We start from the raw sequence: 16093 nt of genomic DNA, 5'->3' as shown, positions 1-16093 counted from the left end.
ACATGGTTAAGTACCATAACCAGAACGTAAACTGTGTTTTGAAATGGGGATGCCTGGACCTAGGGGAAACGTGTAGTTCAGTATTTTCCCCAACACTTTTGTGTTCACTGCTGCACCACAGCTTCCAGCAGCAAATCAAATCCTGCATGAAACAAAACTTGTGTTTTTGTTCAGTATTGTGAACACGTTAACACACACAAGTTAAGCTGTTGGCATCGAATCAATACCCCTTGAAATCTTTAAGATCCTGAGGGATGATGACAGGGTGGATGTGGAGAAGATGTTTCCTCTTGTTGGAGAATCTAGAACCAGAGGCCATTGCTTCAAAATAAGAAGTTGTTCATTTAACACACAGATTAAAATAAATATTTTCTCTCAGAGGGTCATGAGTCTCTGGAACACTTTCCCTCAAAAGTCAGTGGAAGCAGAGTCTTTGAATATTTTTTAAGGCAGAACAAAATATTGATTAACAAGGGGGTGAAAGGTTATCCGGAGTTGGCAGGAATGTGGGGTTGATATTTCAGATCAGTCATGATCCTATCAAATGTAGAAGTAGGCCCGAGGCATCTACTCCTCGTAATTTCTATGTTCTCATGTGTTGTGCATTGGAAAATACATGGGATGTCCATCATATTCTCCTACCACCCTTAAAAGGTGTAAAGTAACATGGCCTAGATCCAGTTACTTGCTTAACTTTGATGTGGAGATGCCGGCGTTGGACTGGGGTGAGCACAGTACGAAGTCTTACAACACCAGGTTAAAGTCCAACAGGTTTGTTTCGATGTCACTAGCTTTCGGAGCGCTGCTCCTTCCTCAGGTGAATGAAGAGGTATGTTCCAGAAACATATATATAGACAAATTCAAAGATGCCAGACAATGCTTGGAATGCGAGCATTGGCAGGTGATTAAATCTTTACAGATCCAGAGATGGGGTAACCCCAGGTTAAAGAGGTGTGAATTGTGTCAAGCCAGGACAGTTTGTAGGATTTCACAGGCTAGATGGTGGGGGATGAATGTAATGCGACATGAATCCCAGGTCCCGGCTGAGGCCGCACTCGTGTGCGGAACTTTAATCACAGACGCAAAATACAAAAGCAGAAATAGACAGTAAGATATTTGGTACAATGATCAAATTTGTGTGGTGAACGTATTGCTACTGCAATTCACCACTGTATTGTACTGTACTATGTTGATGCCCCTGTGAGCTCTGCCTGTGGCTCCGCCCCCTCAGAGGTGGTATATAAACCTGCAGCCTGTTGGCGGCACTCAGTACAGAGCAGTCGCAGGCAGGCACAGATCTAGCTTATTAAAACCACTGTTCACTTCTACTAATCGTCTCATGTGAATTGATGGCCGCATCAATTTGTAAAATACTTAAGCTAATTATTTTAAAAATAATCTGACTCTTTTTAATGAACTTACAAAAATACAGCCTCAGCCCCCAGAAAATGGAAAAGGCAGAAACAGAAGTTGATGGTACTGAGTGCACAGATGAAAAGCCCTGCCTGGGTCCTCTGGGATCTTGTCTCAGCTGCAACAAAAAAACAATAAAACCAAAACCAGTTATCTAGCCCTCACCCCCTACACACTCCCACACCTCACCTATTCTCACTCATGCCACATCTTTGACCCCCCACCCACCCATAATGGCCCCTTCATGCCCTCCATGCCAACCTATGCCCCATACCTATCCCCATTACCCTTCATACACAGACAAACCCCTCTCCTCTACCTACTTCCGTGTCCCCTCATAATCTCCATGCCAGCCTAGGCCCATACCCACCCCAAGGCTCCTTATAGCCCCATTGCCATCTTTATGCCAACTCATGGAAATCCTTGACCACCTCCCGCTCCCACCCCATTTGTGGAGAGTGACTGTGAGGGATGGGTGTGCAATAGGAGAAGGATAATATATAGCTATAATAGATATCGATTTGATATAGCTCTTGGGGCTAAAGGGATCAAGGGATATCGAGGGAAGGCAGGATCAGGGGTTTAAACTTAATGATCAGGCATGACCATGATGAATGGCGGAACAGGCTTGAAGGGCCGAATAGCATATTCCTGTTTCTATTTTATATGTATGTGTGTTGGCTGTTGAGATGGAGTTTTGAGGAGTTGCCCAGAGAGAAAGGAATGTGCATAAACAGTCAGGTGTGTCAGTTAGAAGATTGCTGTGCAGCAGAATGCTAGGGAGATGTGAGAGTGATGACTGGCATCTGAAATTGGTATAAAGCTTGCCGTACTTGACCAAATTTGTCCATTGTACCTTGCCAACACTGTATCCGGTACCCACGTCTGTTTCACCAGTGTACATGGCATCTTCCGCCCTGAAGAAAAGGCACATCTCTTCTGTTCCTCACTGCCTCTGGTGTGACCTCCAGGAAGGAATCTGAGAACCCCGGAAGGTGTCGGGGGAAACCGTCACAGGTCTTCCTTCATTTATTTTGCTTCACAGTCAATGTTTCCTGCAACTATAGGATGTTCAGGTTAGGTAAATTGGCCATGCTAAATTGCCCCAAAAAGTTAAGTGAGATTACGGGGCTAGGAGTGGGAATTGGGCCTAGGTAGGTTGCTGTATAGCAGCAAGGGCAGGTGCAGACTTGATAGGCCTTCTCCACTGTGGGGATTGTATGATTCTAAACCCTGCTCGGCCACATTTTGTGGTAAACCACTGTATTGTATTGTACTGTTGTATTGTTACATGCCTGGGCTTGTCCCGGCTGGCTCCGCCTGTGGCTCCTTCCCTCGGGCTCATGTATAAAGGTGGCTGGTTTCCGCCTCTGATCCAGTTCGGGATCAGAGGCCAGGAGGCTTTCTGTTTAGTGTATTAAAGCCTCAGTTACGTTCACCACTCGTCGTGTGTTCATTGATGGCAAATCAATTTAATACACTAAACATCAAATATGAATTTGTCACTCAAGCCTGATCGCCTGGAGCTGGACCCACAGGCAGCCGACGCCACTGCAACATTCGAGCACTGGCTAAGCTGCTTCGAAGCGTACCTTGGATCCTTCACTGAACACTTCACCGACCTCCCGAAGAAGCAGATCCTCCATGCACGGGTGAGCCCACAAGTCTTTCTTCTCATCAGGGACGCCCCCTCGTATACGGAGGCGTTAATGCTGCTGGAGGGACAATATGTGAAGTCTGTGAACAAGGTGTATGCTAGGCACCTTCTCGCCACGAGACGACAACACCCTGGGGAATCACTAACAGAATTCCTGTGTGCCTTGCGGGTACTCTGCCGGAACTGTGACTGCCAGGCGCTATTGGCTACCCAACACGCGGAGCTGTTGGTCAGGGATTCTTATGTCGCAGGCATGAAATCAAACTACATCCGCCAGCGATTGCTAGACGGGGGTACACTCAGCCTCCCAGAGACCGTGCAGCTCCCAAACTCGCTGGAGGTGGCCTTCCAGAATATGGAAGCCTACACCTCCGACCCTCGTGGGCGCCGCCATCATCCGACCTGGGTGCAGCGCAAGCTTGTGCCGTGCAGCAGCCCGCCAATGCCGGAAGCCCAAAGTGCTATTTTTGCGGCCAGGGTAATCATCCCAGACAACGCTGCCCTGCACGGTACGCGACTTGCAATGGGTGTGGGAGGAAGGGCCACTTTGCGAAAGCACTCTCCCTAAAGCTTCTAGGCCCAGCAGTGCTGCCTGCTGCCGTTCGGGGCTGCCCCCAGCTGCCGCGCCACCCGCCATGTGCGACCCATGGGGACCGGCATCTTTAACTCCATTTTGTGCTTCACCCGCCACGCGAGCTGCCATTTTTGATGCCATCTCCGATGCCGCCCACGACCCATGGGGGCCGCCATCTTGGGACCACTCCGCAGCCTCTTGGGAGCCCGGCTCACCCAATTGTACGCTGGCCGCCGCTACCTCCGACCGGCGTACCCATCACCTTCCGAAGCTCGCCTCCATCACGCTCAACCAGTCCCGGCCTCATCACCTCACTAAATCTACGATGACCGTCCGGATCAACGGGCACGAGACGGCTTGCCTTTTCGACTCTGGGAGCACAGACAGCTTCATACATCCAGATACGGTAAGGCGCTGCTCCCTCCCGATCTTACCCGCGACCCAGAAAATCTCTCTGGCTTCCAGATCACATGCAGTAGAAATCCAGGAATACTGTGTCGCGACCCTTACTATACAAGGCGTAAAGTACACTAACTTCAAACTCTACGTCCTTCCCCATCTCTGTGCTGCCCTATTACTGGGGCTCGACTTCCAGTGCCACCTCCAGAGCTTTACTTTAAAGTTCGGCGGACCCCTGCCCCCCCCTCACCGTCTATCGCCTCACGACCCTTAAGGCTGCCCCACCCTCGCTCTTTGCTAACCTCACCCCAGACTGTAAGCTCGTCGCTACTAGGAGCAGTCGATACAATGCCTGGGATAGGACCTTTATCAGGTCGGAGGTCCAGCGACTCCTACGAGAGGGGATCATTGAGGCTAGTAACAGCCCCTGGAGAGCCCAAGTCGTGGTCGTCAAGACTGGGGAGAGGCACCGGATGGTCATCGACTACAGTCAGACCATCAACTGGTACACGCAGATCGATGCGTACCCCCTCCCCCGCATATCTGACATGGTCAACCAGATTGCGCAGTATCGAGTCTTCTCTACAGTCGACTTGAAGTCCACGTACCACTAGCTCCCTATCCGCCCGGAGGACCGCCAATACACTGCCTTTGAGGCAGATGGCCGCTTCTACAACTTCCTCAGGGTCCCCTTCGGCGTCACCAATGGGGTCTCGGTCTTTCAACGGGGAATGGACCGAATGGTTGACCAGTACGGGCTGCGGGCCACGTTCCCGTACTTAGATAATGTCACCATCTGCGGCCATGACCAGCAGGACCATGACGAAAATCTCCGGCACTTCCTCCACACCGCTAAACTCCTGAACCTCACCTACAATAAGGAAAAATACGTTTTCCGCACAACCCGCCTAGCCACCCTTGGCTACGTTGTAGAAAACGGAGTCCTAGGGCCCAACCCCGACCGCATGCGCCCCCTCCTGGAACTCCCCCTCCTCCACTGCCCCAAGGCCCTGAAGAGATGCCTGGGGTTCTTCTCGTACTATGCCCAGTGGGCCCCCAATTATGCGGACAAGGCCCGTCCACTTCTTAAATCCACCATTTTTCCCCTGACGGCTGAGGCCCACCTGGCCTTCAACCTCATCAAGGCAGATATTGCCAAATCCGCGATGCATGCTGTGGACGAGTCCATTCCATTCCAGGTGGAGAGCGATGCTTCGGCTCTGGCCGCTACCCTCAACCAGCCGGGCAGGCGCGTGGCTTTCTTCTCCCGTACCCTCCATGTCTCCGAAATTCAACACTCCTCCGTCGAAAAAGGAAGCCCAAGCCATCGTAGAAGCTGTGCGACATTGGAGGCATTACCTGGCCGGCAGGTGATTCACTCTCCTTACTGACCAACGGTCAGTTGCCTTCATGTTCAATAACACACAGTGGGGCAAGATCAAGAATGACAAGATTCTGAGGTGGAGGATCGAGCTCTCCACCTATAATTGCGATATAAGTAGACCGGCTTCGGGCCCTCCACAACGACCTCTGTCACCCGGGGGTCACCCGATTTTTTCACTTTATCAAGGCTCGCAACCTGCCTTACTCCATCGATGAGGTCAGGACCGTGACCAGGGACTGCCAGGTCTGCGCGGAGTGCAAACCGCACTTCTATCGGCCAGACAGAGCGCACCTGGTAAAGGCCGCCCGCCCCTTTGAGCGCCTCAGCATCGACTTCAAAGGGCCCCTCCCCTCCACTGACCGTAACGTGTACTTCCTCAACGTTGTTGACGAATACTCAAGATTTCCTTTTGCCATCCCATGCTCTGACATGACCTCCGCCACCATCATCAAGGCCCTGCACAGTCTTTTCACCCTGTTCGGGTTCCCCACCTACATCCATAGCGATCGGGGTTCCTCCTTCATGAGCGACGAGTTGCGTCAGTTCCTGCACAGCAAGGGCATCGCCTCCAGCAGGACGATCAGCTACAACCTCCAGGGCAACGGACAGGTGGAGAGGGAAAACGCGATGGTCTGGAAGGCTGTCCTCCTCGCCCTACGGTCTCGAGGTCTCCCTGTCTCCCGCTGGCAGGAGATCCTTCCCGATGCGCTCCACTCCATCCGGTCGCTCCTGTGTACCATCACCAATGTGACCCCTCATGAGAGGATGTTTGTTTTCCCCAGGAATTCCACCTTAGGGGTCTCGCTCCCATCCTGGCTGACGGTCCCAGGGCCCATCCTCCTCCGGAAGCATGCGAGGAGTCATAAGTCGGATCCACTGGTCGAAAATGTCCTTCTCCTCCATGCCAACCCCCAATATGCCTACGTGGCACACCATGACGGGTGGGAGGACACAATCTCCCCTTGGGATTTGGCACCCGCAGGTTCCCCAGCGACCATCACCACTACCCCCGGCCCTACACCGTCTCCCCCCATTGCTACTCATCTACTACGAGACGCAGAAGACGACATGCTACTGGACACGCAGGCCTCGACACCTCATCCGACACCACAGCCGGGACTGAGGCGGTGGCAGCGGAAAGTCAGAGCCCCTGACAGGCTCGATCTATAACTCAACCCGTCCACTTCACCCCCGCCGGACTCTTTTTTTTTTAACAGGGGGTGAATGTGGTAAAACACTGTATTGTACTGTTGTATTGTTACATGCCTGGGCTTGTCCCTGCTGGCTCTGCCTGTGGCTCCTCCCCATGGGCTCATGTATAAAGGTGGCTGGTCTCCGCCTCTGATCCAGTTCGGGATCAGAGGCTAGGGGGCTTTCTGTTTAGTGTATTAAAGCCTCCGTTATGTTCACCACTCGTCGTGTATTCATTGGTGGCATATCACATTTAAATGGAGATCCTTTCTTGACAAAAATATGGATCATCACCTTGCCCGCAGTGATTGGTTTTGAAATCCAGAAGTGGAACGATGAAGCCATGGCTAAATTCAAGGGCCACGGCAAAGCTTGCTTCAGCTGCAAGTGAGTTCCTCCCAGCCGCCCTCCCAGTCTGTTTAGATAAAAATCCGCCCACTATTTGTGACTATTTTTGAGCGGATCTTGTTTGAGTGGATGTTGTCTTCCCTAGTTGCTAAGTAACATATGTCCTGACACAAAGCAGATAAAATGTTACATTGGCCAATGTGTGCGTGTGAATGAGTATAATCTTTTATGAAGAAAAGGTGTGATCAGTATTGAAAGCTGAAAACTGGTTTTACTCCCTTTCTTGGCTAGCAGCTACATTTGAATTTGTGTTTTTTAATTTGTTGAATCACTTGGTAAACAAATTTCCTCCCCCAAATAAGCTCTATTCCTCTTCATGCTTTCGTACATATATTCCCCTCCTAAAGCTACACTCTTCTTGATTTTACAAATTACTCTCAAATTACAGATAAATTTATTCATATCAGCAGTTTTCACCGCAGAGAGCAAGTGATTGTAGTTCATCTGATTAAGAATGGGAGCACATCGAATGAAATGTGTCCAGCTGAGTTTCATCAGCAGTAATTATATGACTCATTCACTGCAGGATGTGAGTGAAAGTTTGGCATATTGACCTGATTCCTCCCACCCACTTCAATTTGGTAATTGGTGTACCTGCTATTCCCACAGTTCCCATTGCGCAACTAATATTTGTCAGCCAGCAATTTCCTGCATTTTAAAATGAATGAAATGAAATGAAAATGAAATTAAATGAACATCGCTTATTGTCACAAGTAGGCTTCCAATGAAGTTACTGTGAAAAGCCCCGAGCCGCCACATTCCGGTGCCTGTTCGGGGAGGCTGGTACGGGAATGAGTGGAAAATGGTGAAACTGCTGTGTCCAAATACAAAACAAGAATGAAATACTGCAGTTACTGGAAATCTGAAGTGAAAACTGAAAATACTCAACAAGTCTGGCAACATCTGAGTTACATGAGCATGTGTGGGGGGAGGGTTTCGGCTGTTCTCGACATTGGGATCGAACAGTCTCACCGACGGCGAACCCCTCCCCCTCAGGTTTCCTCGCGACATGGGGTGGATTCAGCAGGAAATCCCATTGACAACGGCGGTTCCAGAAGATCCTGCCGCCGGCCACCAGCGGGCCACCTCCTACCACCGAGAAACGGGCTGTGAGAGGTGTAGAAACGCCCCGAACCACCTCCCTCCCAACATTTTAGGTTGGTGCCCCGTCATCACCACTGAAACGCTTCCTTTTTAATATGTTAATTCTTGCAATGTGGACGTCGTTAGCAAGACTAACATTTATTGTCCATCCCTAATTGACCTGAAAAGGTGGTTCTTGACACTCAGAGAGCAGTAAAACATCAGATAGATTGGTGAGGGACTAAAGTCAATCATAGAGCCGGGTGGGCTGGTTTGTTTCCTGAAGGCTGGAATTTAACCAGAATCTGACAGCCTCACGGTTACTTTTACTGATGCCAGTTTCAAGATTCATGTTCTCTTGATTTATTATGCTAGAAACATAACAATTGCACTGGCCCCCACCATTGTACGTGAGCATTGTCGTGCTTGTCTTTTCCAATACAAGTTCTTGGCTGAAACATGTTATTTTATTTAATCTCTTCTATTCTGTAGTCTATCGCAGATCTTCCCTCTTGTTCTTCTCCAACCCCCTCTCCCCAAACTCGCTCAAAACTTGTTACATGCCTAACTTTTCCCATGATGCGGAGATGCAGAAACTTAAAGCCAAGTTCGCACACATGAGTACGGCCTCAACCGGGACCTTGGATTCATGTTGCATTACATTCACCCCTCGGCCACCTGGCCTGGGTTTGCTTAATCCTACCAACTGTTCTGGCTTGAGACAATTCACACCTCTTTAACCTTTGATTATCCCTCTCTCTAGTTGCTCCGTCTGGACCTGTAAAGACTTAATTACCTGCAAAGGGTCGCATTCAAAGTATTGTCTTGCATCATTGACTTTGTCTATATATATATATATGTTTCTGGAACCTACCTCTTCATTCACCTGAGGAAGGAGCTGTGCTCCGAAAGCTAGTGATTCAAAACAAACCTGTTGGACTTTAACCTGGTGTTGTAAGACTTCTTACTGTAACTTTTCCCTGTTTCGATGAAAGGTCATCGACCTGAAATGTTAACTCTGTTTCTCTCCATAGGATGCTGCCTGGCCAGCTGAGTATTTCTACAATTTTGTTTTTAATTTCAGATTTCCAGTATCTGTAGAATTTTGATTTTGTATTGTAGTTTGTTGCATTACACTTGTTTGTTAAGAGTTCATACTTGGTGTAACTCTGTTCTGTTAATGATCAACCAATAACAAAGGAACTTTCCCACATTAGCACCAATGAACTAAGCAAATAGGTAATCTATTTCCTACAACAGGGTGAAGGAGCAAAGGAGAGCCCAAGTTGGATAATGGTGTTCCTTTGGAACCAGTTTGGGATTGTTTTCCTCAAGCTTTTCAATTCCTTATCATGTGATGCTAAATATTTGATGAGCAACCTTTTAGGCTATGGATTATATACCATACAACGCTATATTAAAAACAAAATCCAGTTTCAACTTTCTGGCTTTATTCTGATTAGGTCATAATCCCTGTTCATCTAAAGAATGGAATAAAGATTTTAAGGTGTGTGAGTATCTAATTCCTAATGCTCAGTCTACTGTTGGCAGAAGTTTAATCAATTTACTATCCTTAGTTGAAGTATGCTGACGACCTGAAATTAATTGCTAATGTTCCACAGTACTCTGATATTGTTAAATACATCCACTTAATTTGACATGTTGACATTCTTCAGGAGGACAAATTTCATGGGCCATGATGTTGCCCTACCACCACCAACAGTCTGTCATTGATGCTGAAATGAGCATATGCAGTGCAAAAGCTGTAGTTGTTATTCCTAAGCTGAGTAGGGGAGTGTGAAACAAGAGCAACTTGACTGCAAACACCAAACTGTGAGTCGACCAAAGTCTACGTCCTTAGCGCACTCCTCTACAGGAGTGTGATCTGGACAACATACGCTAGGCAGGAGAAAAGGCTGAACAGTTTTCACTTTCATTGTCTCAGATGGATGCTCGGCATCTCTTGGCAGGGCAGGGTCATAAACTCAGAGGTCTGAAGCACACTAATCCATCAGCATACACCCATTGCTAAGCTAACAAAGTCTACTCTAGCTCAGCCACGTTCGCCGGATGGATGACAGCCGTATATCCAGAACCTTCTGTATGGTAAATTAGCCATTAGGTCACTACCTCCTGGGTATCTGTATCTTCACCACAAGGACACCTGCAAGCAAGGTATGCAGATTGTGGATAATGCCACTGATGACTGGGAGACGGTCGCTGATGGCCATGAGCCCTGGAGACTGTTTGTTTGGAAGAGCTTTGAAAGAGATGAGCAGTGAGCAGAAAGCTCAGCTGGCCTGGAAAAGGGCCCAGAGAAAACCGAGGCCAGCGAATCGTACGCTTTCTCAGCCCGCTGTTTTCCTCTGCTGCAAATGTGGTAGAGACGCCCATGCCAAAGTGGGACTCTTGAGAGCCACACTAAGCGATGTTTACACAAACCATCATCCTACGATGGAAGGTTTTCTGAACACTGAATTTGATAGAAATTAGGAGACTCTTTCCAAGTATACTTTTCTCCACATTTACCTCCATTCAGTCTTAGAAGACAGGATTTCCTGGACTCAAAGAACTTTTACAAATCTCGTAGCATGGGTTCTGTGGTGATATAATTAGTCTGTGGTTATATCAAACAGGAAGCCACAGGAGCAGTGTGAGGGAGGGGAGGAGGGAATTGCATTGGGGAAATGTAGCCAAGATAATTGCAAAAGCGCTGTGATTTAAAAAAAAGAAATGGAAATGAAAGGAAGAAAACTTAGCAACTTTCACATGTTTCAACCGGTTGGTTAAGGTTGTAAAAGCATAATGTATTCATCTGTAAAGGATAGGGTTAGATGATAAAAATGTGGATGTCTGTGCAAAGGTGTTGCATCATTTTGAGGAATAAAGAAAGTTGCATTTTCAGCTTCTCAATGGGGATTTTTGTTTCCATACTATTGGTATTTAATGCTGACTTTGTTCCAATAATTCTGCAATGAACTCTCTATGACTTCATAGAATCATAGAATTCGCTCTCACTATGTAGCACTAATCCAGGCTAAGTAAATTTCTCTGTTTTTATCCTTGGTGTGTCAAAGTTTTGGATCTGAGTTGAGATAACATTTGGGTGTACAGTTAAGGGAACCAGGAAAGAGAAAAAACATTATGTTTTGGCCCCCACTTGGAGCCATTAGACTCCTACTGGAAACACTGATTTGTATTGACGTTTGGTGTGCTTTGTGGTTGAAGAATACCTGCCGATACTCGTTGCTTAGGCTCACACAAAAAGCATAACCTTTAAGTTAGCTGTTGGCACCTATGGAACGATACACTGAGATTCAACACCAAGGAGTACAGCTGTATTTCTATTCTTTTTCTCAAAATATGACTTTTAGAAAGTTTTTTTTCTTTTGTGTAATTGAAAGGAAAGTCTGATCGTGATTAATTTAGGCATGGTCCCTAAATAGTTGTTGTAATCAAATGATCATGAAATAAAAAGGTGTCAATCCCATGGAGACTTGTGGAGTTGTGTTTAACCCTCAAGCTGGCACTTGAGCAGAGCATTGCTGAACTGTTTGAACTCCACCTGATGTTGAATAGCTGAAATACCGAATTGCATTTAAACTGTAAATGAACTTCGAGAAACTTGACATGTGTCCTGTTTCAGGATGTTTGACCATGTAGCCATGGAAGGATTCTTGTATAATTCATACTGAAGGCTACAAAGTTTAATGTGGTTTAATAATAAGAACTAGAGGCAGTGGGAAGAAGAGAAAAAGCAGTGAAGCCAGGTGGATTGACTATTCCATCTGGACTATTGTAGAGGGAAGAGAAATATAGAGGGCAGCAGGTTGGCACAGTGGTTAGCGCTGCTGCCTCACAGTACCAGGGACACGGATTTGATTTCGACTGTGTATGGAGTTTGAACATTCTCCTCGAGCCTGTGTGGGTTTCATCCAAGTGCTCCAGTTTCCTCCCTAAATCTAAAGATATGCAGGTTAGGTGGATTGGCCATGATAAATTGCTCCTTCGTGTCCAAAGGTTACGGAGATAGGGCGGGGGAGTGGGCCTGGGTAGGCAGCTCTTTCAGAGGGTCGGTAAGACTTGATGGGCTGAATGGCCTCCTTCTGCACTGTAGGGATTCTATGATTCTTTGAGTGATGATGTTAAACCGTTCCTGTGCAAAACAGAGGGAGTTATTTGAAGGAAACTAACTGTTCAAGGTCAGGAGAAAGGAAACATCAGATTTGACTATAATTGCAAGCCTCTACTTCGAGAGGAAGGTAAAGCCAAAGGCAATCTATGCTAAATCAGGAGAGTAGAAAGGCTCGGAGCAAAGTTGGTTTGATTGTGTGATGGAATTACTCCCAAGAGGCGTATGTGAGCCGTACGTTTTTAGGAAGAAGGATACTGGGTCCTATCATGGTGAGGCTTACTTCAGATGTTTATCTGTTCACTCAACGACTGAAAAATCAACGTTAATTGTTTCACGTTTGCCATATAACAAGTGAAAAAAAAAAGCTTGCATTTTATATGGCACTTTTTATGACCCCAGGACGACTCCAATTACTTTATAGTTAATAAAATACATCTAAAGTTTAGTCTCTTTTGTAACATCAGAAAACATCACAACTGGTCTGTGCACAGCAAGATCTCACAAACAGTAATAAGGTAATGTGCAGATAATCTGTCTACCTTTAGTAATGTTGATTAAGGGATAATTATTGGTTGGGACATTGGGAACAATTTCCTTGCTCTAAAAACTAGTGACATGGCATCTTTTTCACTCCCGTAAATGGGCAGACAGGGCCTTAATTTAATGTTATATCTGAGAGATGGGGGTGGGATTCTCCGTTTTGCCAGCCCCCCCCCTCCCCCCCCGACGGTATGGGGCTGCCCCACAATGGAAAACCCCATTGACCGGCCGGCGTAACGGAGAATCTTGCCGGCGGGTCGGGGCAGAAATGTGGCATGGAGGGGCGGATAATCCAGCCTGGCACCTCTGACAGTGCAGCACTCCATATACTGCACTGGAATGTCAGTCTAGATTTATCATCAAATCTCTGACTACATGTCCATTCTCCCGCAGGATCTCCATCTGATGGTGTTGGCCCATCCGGGGTGCCCCCCACCCCCCACCCCCATCCAGGAGAACACCTCGAAGGACAGCTCCGAGAATGCCATCATTGAGGCATCACAGCTATCATCCCCAACCTCCAACAGTGCAGAGATATGCACCCCGGTGGGCGAAAGTAGTGGACAGACTTCTGGGTCACAATATGATGGCACCACACAGTTGCAAATGCACATCAGGTGGAGGCAGAAACGTCCAGGGGAGACAGCAGTCGGAGGTCTGCTGGGTCCCAGTCTGATGCCGAGCCTCTGGGCCAGGCTTCCCCAGAGCTGATGCAGTTGATGGGGTGCAGCTGTCCGATTCAGAGGGGATGTCAGTGACACTCCAGTGGGTCCAGAGCCTCCTACCTTGTACATTGACCAGCTGACAGTGCCGACAGCGGCTCATCACCCTGGAGTGATGTTACGCAGACCCTGGGAGGGTGGAACAGGGCGATTGGTTGCAGGGCAGGGGGTGGGGGGGAAATGAGCGGGTAATGGGTGGCAAGGTGTAGCCATCTGACATGGCCACTTCCAACGAAGCACAGAGCAACTCTCAAAGACTGATGGGTAAAATGGACAAGCCAAGAGTCAGGCAGGCTCAGAGCCTGAAATGCATATCTGTCAGCAATGTCCAGACGGTATTGAAACCCCGCCTCATTAGCATGTTCATCAGGCCGATTAGCAGGTGATGGCCCATCTCCCCCAACACAAAGAACTGGTACTCCAGCAACCGGGACAGTCCCAGACATTTCGGCGCCACTCCCTGTCCAAGGGAAATGCAAACAACAGGGTCAGTGACCGCTTGGGACACGCCCAGTCATCCAGATTCCCGCCCACTTATTGGCTAAGGAATCGAACGGCATGATCAGGGATCACCCAATTAGTAAGGCCCAAATCGAAGGACCGCACCAAAAGAGCGCGAAAACCCCCAAGTATAAAGGAAGAGTTCGCCATATGTTCGCTCTGTTTTGGCCTTGGTACCCCGGTCAGGGTCATCGCCAATCGCAGCAACACCAGAAGCAAATTCGAGTTCAACGCCCGCTACCAGAAGGACGAGCCCAGCCGAGCAGCAGTTACCCCTTCGAACCCAAGAGATCCTGAACAGCGGCCTCTGTTTCCTGACCTAAACCGGGTGCCCGAAGTTAAGTACAGATTGTCTTCGTAATAGGAGTAGATACCTAGTAGTGTTTATGTTGCATGATTGATTGTTTGTAAATAAAGTACCCTTGAACTTGAACTAACTAACTGGTGTTTGGCTCTTTGATCGATAGCCGGTTGAAACTTGTGGTGGTATCATTCGATACCTGGCGACTCTAAGCATTCGGACATAGACAATATAGAAAGAAGGTAAATTCACTGACTGCCCTAATTTGAACAGAGCCAGAGTAAAGAGCAGAGTAAAGAGAAATCAGCAACAAAGGTGGGGAGGGGGAGAGATAATGGACAAAGCCATGTCCTAGTGAAGCAGGCGAGGATGAGGGCCTCCCTGGTTCTCAGTGAATGCCGGACCCTCGTCCCCGTCGCCTGTCCTCCACCATCCAGCTGGTCCACGGGTTCTTCCCAGGCTCACCCTCCGGCCCCTCCTGGTTCGGCTGCTTCTCACCCTTTTGAGGTGACCGCATGTTGTTCCTCCTCCAGCATGCTGCCCCGCTGCTGTGCCAGGTTATGGGGGCACAGCAGACCACCACAAAACAGGCGACACTCTGGGGGGTGTACTACCCACCACCAGAGAAGTCGAGGCATCGCTCATTGACAGCCCGAGTGGCCACAGGGGCCTCATTGCATCGGGTCTCTGCATTAGTCACTGGCCTCTTTATTGGCATCATGAGCCAGGTTCAAACCGGGTACCCCTTCCCCCAAGAGCCAGCCAGTCACCCTGGGGTGTATCTCGAAGATGACCGGGATCCCCGACTGCCTAAGGATGTAGCTGTCGTGAACGCTCTCGGGGAAGCGCGCATAGGCAGCATGTTAGCACAGTGGTTAGCACTGTTCCTTCAGGTCCCAGGTTCGATTCCCGGCTTGGGTCACTCTGTGAAGTCTGTGTGTTCTCCCTGTGTCGGTGTCCTCTGGGTGCTCCAGTTTCCTCCCACGTCCCGAAAGATGTGCTGTTAGGTGGATTGGACATTCTGAAATCTCCCTCCGTGAACCCGAACAAGCACCAGAGTGTAGTGACGAGGGGGTTTTCATAGTAACTTTATTGTAGTGTTACTGTAGGCTGACATGTGACAATAATAAAGATTATTATTATGTCGTGCATGATCCTGAGGTGGTGGTCACACATGAGTTGGATGTGTAGAGAGTGGAACCCCTTCCTGTTAATGAATGGCGTTCCCTGACCGCTGCCAGGCGTCATGTGTGCCATCTAATACCCCCTGGTTCTGGGGCAACCCGGCGATTGTGGAGAATCCTGATGCCTGGGCACCTTGAAGGGCTTGGTCCAGGTCAAAGTTTATATAGTTATATAGTCAGCTGGCTGGGCAAACAGGATATCCGTGACTTTAGGGCTGCACATATGGGCTGTTGGTTGAGATATGGCACACCAGTCCCTGCTCAAGCCCTGGAATGATCCTGAGGCATCGAAGTTCAGGGCTGCAGTGACCTTGGCGGCCACTGGGAGCGGGAATTCTCCTCCTCCACGTGGTGCCAAGTGTGCAAAGCTGTGGCACCATCCCCTTGTTGAGGCGGAGCCTCCTGCAGCACATGCCGTCCGTCATCTGTTCGAAGGACCATCAACACCATGGGTCATAGCCGATCTCCCCTGGCCTGATGAGTGGCCGGGTCCTTGGGGTGTGGGGCGGCCCCCTGCATATGGGCCGCCACCTCGAACCTCTGTCAACGCCATTGCTGTCGCCTTCTCCAGCATCTGGCCGCCTGGCCTGCCAACGCCACC

The 16093-nt window shown here is 48.7% G+C and overlaps 1 protein-coding gene across 4 annotated transcripts in view; it reads left to right on the top strand.

The window, feature by feature from the left end:
* The window catches only part of dcbld1 (discoidin, CUB and LCCL domain containing 1), a 193371-nt gene that overhangs the window by 36369 nt on the left and 140909 nt on the right, over positions 1-16093 (top strand). The window lies entirely within an intron of this gene.

This window comes from Scyliorhinus torazame, chromosome 4 (genome assembly GCF_047496885.1).
Source record: "Scyliorhinus torazame isolate Kashiwa2021f chromosome 4, sScyTor2.1, whole genome shotgun sequence".
Classification (NCBI taxonomy): domain Eukaryota; kingdom Metazoa; phylum Chordata; class Chondrichthyes; order Carcharhiniformes; family Scyliorhinidae; genus Scyliorhinus; species Scyliorhinus torazame.
The sequence above is the reverse complement of the archived record's forward strand: the minus strand, read 5'-3'. Positions and strand labels throughout refer to the sequence as shown.